General features: G+C 43.8%; 1 long non-coding RNA gene across 1 annotated transcript; it reads left to right on the forward strand.

Annotated features, from left to right (window-relative positions):
* Positions 1-2,127: 2,127 nt before the first annotated feature.
* On the forward strand, positions 2,128-7,075 carry LOC135574362 (uncharacterized). The gene is made up of 2 exons (XR_010465412.1): positions 2,128-2,303; positions 6,600-7,075. It is a non-coding gene; the product is annotated as an uncharacterized LOC135574362 (long non-coding RNA).
* The last annotated feature ends 224 nt before the right edge of the window (positions 7,076-7,299 follow it).

The raw sequence follows: 7,299 nt of genomic DNA on the forward strand, positions 1-7,299 counted from the left end.
AAAGGCCAGTGCTAGGCTGTGTCCCAAATAGCACCTTATTCCCAAATTAGTACACTACCTTTGTCAACAGGAGTGCACTAAATGGGGAATAGAGTGCCATATGGGACACAGACCAAAGTCAAGCAGCTGCAGAGGAGGGGAGGGACCCAGCCGGTCTCTCTGAGGAGGCAATGATACTGGAAAATATTATCAAAACCCCTTTTGTTTTCCTTTCAATTCACTCTCTCCACCCCCTTTAAGATTCCCTATTAAGATTTGAAGAAATTCATCATATATATTTTATTATATGCTGTTTATTGGTTCTTACCACCACCAACAAGCTCATTTGGGCCTTTTGTAGCTATGGGCTGTTTACTTGTTTTTTCGGCTTCAAAGTAGTTTTGTCCTCCAGTACTCCTAGTTTTCTAACTCCCACTCTTCTTCTCTCCACCCGGAGGTGTTGTGGGCCGTCTGTTGTGTTAGTTAGCCATGGGGCTCTTTCTCTCTCTCTCTTTCTCTCTCTCTCTCTCTCTCTCTCTCTCTCTCTCTCTCTCTCTCTCTTACCTCTCTCTCTCTCTCTTACCTCTCTCTCTCTCTCTCTCTCTCTCTCTTACCTCTCTCTCTCTCTCTTACCTCTCTCTCTCACGAAGGATTTGAAAATTGCCTGAACTTTGGTCCATCTGCTCAGCAGAGACAGACATCCTTGCATTTGGGCCCTTCCAAATGTTGTTTTGCAAACACACTGTCAATAGTAGAATCTAGGCCTTGGAGGGTTTTCGTCCCACGAGACCCTCCATGTCTAAAAACAGTGATGTCTTTCATATTGCCAGGCTACTGTTTTCTCTCCTAGCTTGCCTGCACGGTCGGCTGAGTAAATAGGTAGCCTCTTTGTGAGCTACCTGCACAGGTTTCAGGCTGAAAACTACTGTCACCATATTGATTGGCTTTCGATGCATTTAAGATTCAAGCCACCCCAGGAAGAGATTGAGTTTTAACTTGAGTAAAGTAGGAACCTCAACCAAATAAGAAATATATTTGGTAATGATTTCGTGGTATATTCTGTAGTGTGAAATTAATTAGCTTATACACCTGGATTTGAGTTAGGTCAAGTAAGTCCACCAATATTAGTAACGTTCTTTCTCTTTTGAAATAAAAAATTAATACCCCCTCTGACTGCCTGATTACCCTGAGAGCCACTGTGGCCTGCCTCTACCAGGTGAATTCCCGGCCAACACAACCAATCTGTTTGTCCTTATAGCAGAGGCCGGGAACTGAACTGGAACCTCGCTGTCATGTGATATAGAGTGTCTCTCAAATGTTACCCTAATCCCTTTATAGTGCCCTACTTTTGACCAGGGCTCATTGGGTAAGTGGTGCTCTATAAAGGGAATAGAGTGCCATTTGAGATGCGTTCATGATGTTTTTTTCTTCCTTTGATCAAAAGTTGATGCTTATCTAGACTGTGAAAGACTCCATTCTAATCAATACAACTTTATTTGTCCCCGTTAGGGCAATGACTAGTAGGGTCATATAAGACTCTTCTTCAGCAGTTTCCTCCGTACCCATCCAAAGCTTTTAAAAATGTTAAGAGTCTCAGGTCAACTAGTCGGAAGTCAACTATGAGGACTTGAATGTCGAAGCCAAACCTTATATTGTACTGCATTTAGCAGACGCAGGCTAACTGTGATGTGGCTGTGTTCGAACTAAGTGGAGTAACCATGTATCAGCCCCCTTAAAATAAATAATCAAAGAAATAATATTAATTTAAAAACATACAGCTAGTGTATTTATGCAAATGAGTCACATATCATTTTCTGTATTTTAACACAAAATATTAAATAACCGATACAATAAGAAAATGTATATACTATACAGGTTAACTAGCTCTTACAGTCTGACGTCAGAATTAGACATACCATCCATGTTTATCATAAGTCCAATGTCCAAGTTCTGAATTTCGAAGTGTTTAAGGTTAAGTTTAGGCATTAACTCCAGATTAAGGTTAGTGTTACGTTTAGGCATTAACTCATGAATCTTAAGGTTAGGTATTTACTCCAAATGGTTAAGGTTTGGGATAGGCTTACACTTTTTTAAATAAAAAACGTTCTATGCAACCTTTGGATTCAGAGGCAGGTGCTTACACCCAGTTCTTACGCCCATCTGCCATCCCTGTCCACAATGCCATAGCAAATCCAAAACCCAATTGAAGGTAACAGCGCTCACTGTTGCCACTAGTGGCCGGTTTCCATGTCATCTTCCGACTTCCTCAGACATGGATGGACGTGGAATACTGACTGGTATCACGGGGGACCTGGCTGGTACAGGTATGAGTGCATTCTAAGATTTTTTACATTTATTTGACAATTAATCGAATACCTGAATTCTCACAAATCCCTGAACTCCATTCATTGTTTGTCCGTGCCAGTAAAATGTTCTTTAAACTCTGAGGTTGAATTCTAATGTCAGATTGCATTGATGGAGACCAACAGACATAAAGGACTTCATTTGTAATCTTTTACATCATGTTAACTCTTTCCGAAGGATACCTGATACCTCTCAAAATGGCAATTAAATCTGCATATCAGAATTGCTTTTTTCGTTAATTAATCATGTGGAAGAAGGACTTGAATGTAGGTCCCAAGTGGAACCCTATTCCCTACACCGTGCACTTATTTTAACCATAGCCCAATGGGCCCTGGTCAAACGTAGTGCACTATAAAGGGAATAAGGTGTCATTTGGGATGCAGATGCTGTACTTCTCTATCTATCCCCCTGCCTGCTCCAGTCAGCCAGTCAGTCAGCTTCAGTGAGCCAGTTAGTTAAGATAATCTACTAATGACGTTATTTAGATCCTGAGGAGATTGTTGGACTCAAGCAACAGCTTTAGTTTCCTTTAAAGTGATGGGCTCCATTAGGTAAAGTCCTGGCCTTATGTCCCAAAAGGGGGCCATTTGTGATGCAAGACAGTGGTTCATGTCAGGGTTAGAGACCTCCATGTTTGGACTGCCAATGAACATCTAAAATAAGGGTAAATAAATTGTAGCCTGGTTCCATATCTGTTTGTGCTGTCTTGCTGTCCTATGGTCATTCGTTGTCATGCCAATGAGTTGGTGTGTAGGAGGAGCCTTGTTATTTGTCTCTGCTGTGTTTTAATGGGGATAAACCTAGCGGGAGGGCCATAGTAAGTGTACTGGGTCCATAGCCGCATCGTTGGCAGGATCGGTGTCTGTCCTAGTCAGTCACATTACACTCGCTGGTCAATGACACATGTAACTCTATACGTCAGTGATTGCATTTTTCTCTTACCGTGTCAATTGTTTTCTGTTTCCATCGCAAGAAAAACTGCATTCCAATTACTTTAAACTGTTTTCTCTCCCAGTCTGAGATAAATTATGAGGTGCGTGTGCGTGAGCGTGGCACCTGTTAGATTGAACATAAAGGGTGTTTTTGTAAATGACTGTCAGATCAGAACATCACCACCTCATCTTCTACCACTTGTGAGAGAGTGATTGATGGATGTGTTTAAGAATCACCTTTTAATTTCTCACTAGATACTGCAGCCCTCAGAGCTTAACCATGACAACTGCCCTGGAATATGGAGCTATGTAGATACAGTATGTCTGATTGTTATGTAGAGTTGAGTACAAATATCGTCCTGGCTACCTGGCATTTTGTCAACAATCAAGTTCCTTGGGGTGTGAAAGGCATAATTTTATTCAAATCAATTCCAACAGGAGTTTCTGCAAGCCAACAGGGAACAACAGACATCTGACTGAACCATGCAAATAGCAAGCATTGATTTTAACTAGCCAGCCTACAGGAGATTTCACGCATTCAGTTCACCTCTCTTTGTGGATTGCTGTGTTACATTTTATATACAGAACAACAAAGGGACAAGCACCGAAAATTGTTGTAAGCTAACGTGTGACAGTGCAGATGTATCTGACTGTTATGTATTCAATGTGTCAATGTTGAAATTGTAATGAAAAGGCTCACGGTTCCTGGATCCTGGTGAGAGAAAGACATCATGTCTGTCAATGAGCGATTATCTCGATATTTGTCCATGGTGTTTCTAACTGTAAGATAACACCAGTGTCTGGATGTTCCGGTCTAGTGGTGATTAGCTTCCTGGTGACTTCACACTCACACTGCCACAGAGGGAGCAGTTGTGTCCACATGCGTGGAAGTAAGCGCTCAATCGCTGACCCTTTTTTCTGGAAGACAGGATTCTTTTTGTCAGGACAGAGAGGAAGACGGAGAAAGCGGAAGACCAGCTGAGAGGAAAGGACGGGAAGGAATCAAGACAACAGTCAAGCCCCTCATGTCCTCCCCCACTGCCCCCTGTTCAGTCCAACCCAACCCTGTTACAGGCAGCTGTTTTCTGCAGCTGTAGACTCCAGGGCATTGGCCATCCACAGTACACATACAAAGAGCTTTCTATTTGTTCAGATCAGGAGCCCCAAATTGTGTAGCAATGTGTAGGCTGTGGGTGTCTTGGGTCCTCAAACATTTACCAGAAAAGTACAGTAGTTCCTTTTTATGGATATCTACAATTTACTGGAGTAATTTGTGAAATCCCACTGTCATTTTAATGTTATATGTTAACCTGTGAATACAGTACATTTATTAATTAAAGCCATAGACAGCAGTTGTTACAGTGCATAGAGTCATAGACCATATAGGCCTATTTACTGTGTATATCTGAGGCCAGGGGTTTGAACATGGCCCCATATAGTCCTGATGACTATATTATTGACTTCAAAGGGAAACTCAGACGCGAGCTGCCCAGTGACGTGAGCCTACCAGACAAACTAAATGCCTTTTATGCTCGCTTTGAGAGCAAGCAATGCTGAAGCATGCACGAGAGCACCAACTGTTCTGGATGACTGTGTGATAACGCTCTCGGTAGCCGATGTGAACAAAAACGTTAAACAGGTCAACATTCACAAAGCCGCTGTGCCAGACGGATTACCAGGACGGGTGTACTCAAAGCATACGCAGACCAACTGTCAAGTGTCTTCACTGATATTTTCAACCTCTCCCTGACCGAGTCTGTAATACTTACATGTTTCATGTAGACCACCATAGTCCCTGTGCCCAAGGAAGTGAAGGTAACCTGCCTAAATGATTACCACCCCATGGCACTCACATCGGTAGCCATTAAGTGCTTTGAAAGGCTGGTCATGGCTCACATCAACAGCATCCTCCCGGACACCCTAGACCCACTCCAATTTGCATCCCGCCCCAACAGATCCACAGATGACGCAATCTCAATCGCACTCCACACTGCCCTTTCCCACCCGGACAAATGGAACACCTATGTGAGAATGCTGTTCATTGACTACAGCTCAGCGTTCAACACCATAGTGCCCATGAAGCTCATCACTAAGCTAAGGACTCTGGAACTAAACACCTCCCTCTGCAACTGGATCCTGGACTTCCTGATGGGCCGCCCCCCAGGTGGTAAGAGTAGGCAACAACACATCTGCAACGCTGATCCTCAACGCTGGGGCCCCTCAGGGGTGTGTACTTAGTCTCCTCCTGTACTCCCTGTTCACCCACGACTGCGTGGCCAAACCGGACTCAAACACCATCATTAAGATTGCTGACAACACAACAGTGGTAGGCCTGATCACCAACATTGATGAAACGGCCTATAGGGAGGAGGTCAGAGAACTGGCAGTGTGGTGCCAGGACAACAACCTCTCTCTCAATGTGAGCAAGACAAAGGACCTGATCGTGGACTACAGAAAAAGGTGGGCCGAACAGGCCCCCATTAACATTGACAGGGCTGTAGTGGAGTGGGTCGAGAGTTTCAAGTTCCTTGGTGTCCACATCACCAACGAACTATCATGGTCCAAACATACCAAGACAGTTGTGAAGAGGGCACGACAAAACCTTTTCCTCCACAGGAGACTGAACAGATTTGGCATGGGTCCCCAGATCCACAAAAGGTTCTACAGCTGCACCATCGAGAGCATCCTGACCGGTTGCATCACTGCCTGGTGACAACTGCTCGGCATTTGACCGTAAGGCGCTACAGAGGGTAGTGCGTACGGTCCAGTACATAACTGGGGCCAAACTTCCTGCACTCCAGGACCTATATAATAGGCGGTGTCAGAGGAAAGCCCATAAAATTGTCAGACTCCAGTCACCCAAATTATAGACTGTTTTCTCTGCTACTGCATGGCAAGCGGTGCCGGAGCGCCAAGTCTAGGACCAAAATGCTCCTCGACAGCTTCTTCCGCCATAAGACTGCTGAACAATTAATCAAATCACTACCGGACTATTTACATTGACCCCCCTCCCTTTTGTACACTGCTGTTACTCTCTGTTTATTATATATGCATAGTCACTTCACCCCCACCTACATGTACAAATTACCTCAACTAACCAGTACCGTCGCACACTGACTCGGTACCAGTACCCCTTGTCTATAGCCTCTTATTTTGTTACTTTTTATTATAATTTTTACTTTAGTCTATTTGGTAAATATTTTCTTAACTCTTCTTGAACTGCGCTGTTGGTTTAGGGGATTGTAAGTAAGCATTTCACGGTAAGGTCTACTCTTGTTGTATTCGGCGCAAGTGACAAATTCATTTTGATTTGATTTGTTACAGACAGAAATACCCATCAGTTTCATCAGCTGCCTGGGTGGCTGGTCTCAGATGATCCCTCAGGGGAAGAAGTCGGATGTAGAGGTCCTGGGCTGGCGTGGTTACACACGGACTGCATTTTGTGAGGCCGGTTGGATGTGCTGCCAAATCCTCTGAAAACGTTGGAGGTGGCTATGGTAGAGAAATTAACATTAAATTCTCTGACAACTCTGGTGGACATTCCTGCAGTCAACATGCCAATTGCACACTCTTTCAAAACTTGAGACATCTGCGGCATTGTGTTGTGTGGCATTGTGTTGTGTAACAAAACTGCACATTTTAGAGTGGCCCTTTATTGTCCCCAGCACAAAGTGCACCTGTGTAATGATCATGATGTTTAATCAGCTTCTTGATATGCTACATCCCTCAGGTGGATGGATTATCTTGGCAAAGGGGAAATGCGCACTAACAGGGATGTAAATAAAAATGTGTGCACAACATTTGAGAGAAATAAGCTTTTTGTGGGTATGGAACATTTCTGGGAACTTTTATTTCAGCTCATGAAACCTGGGACCAACACTTTACATGTTGCGTTTATATATTTATAGAAAATGAATACAATTCTGCCTACTAGTTGCTCCTGACTGGAGAATCGGCATCCTCAGGCAGTGCTGTAGGCTTCAAACACCGAACTAACTGTCTGTCTGTCTGCCTGTCTGCCTGC

Source organism: Oncorhynchus nerka, linkage group LG12, assembly GCF_034236695.1.
Source record: "Oncorhynchus nerka isolate Pitt River linkage group LG12, Oner_Uvic_2.0, whole genome shotgun sequence".
Lineage (NCBI taxonomy): Eukaryota > Metazoa > Chordata > Actinopteri > Salmoniformes > Salmonidae > Oncorhynchus > Oncorhynchus nerka.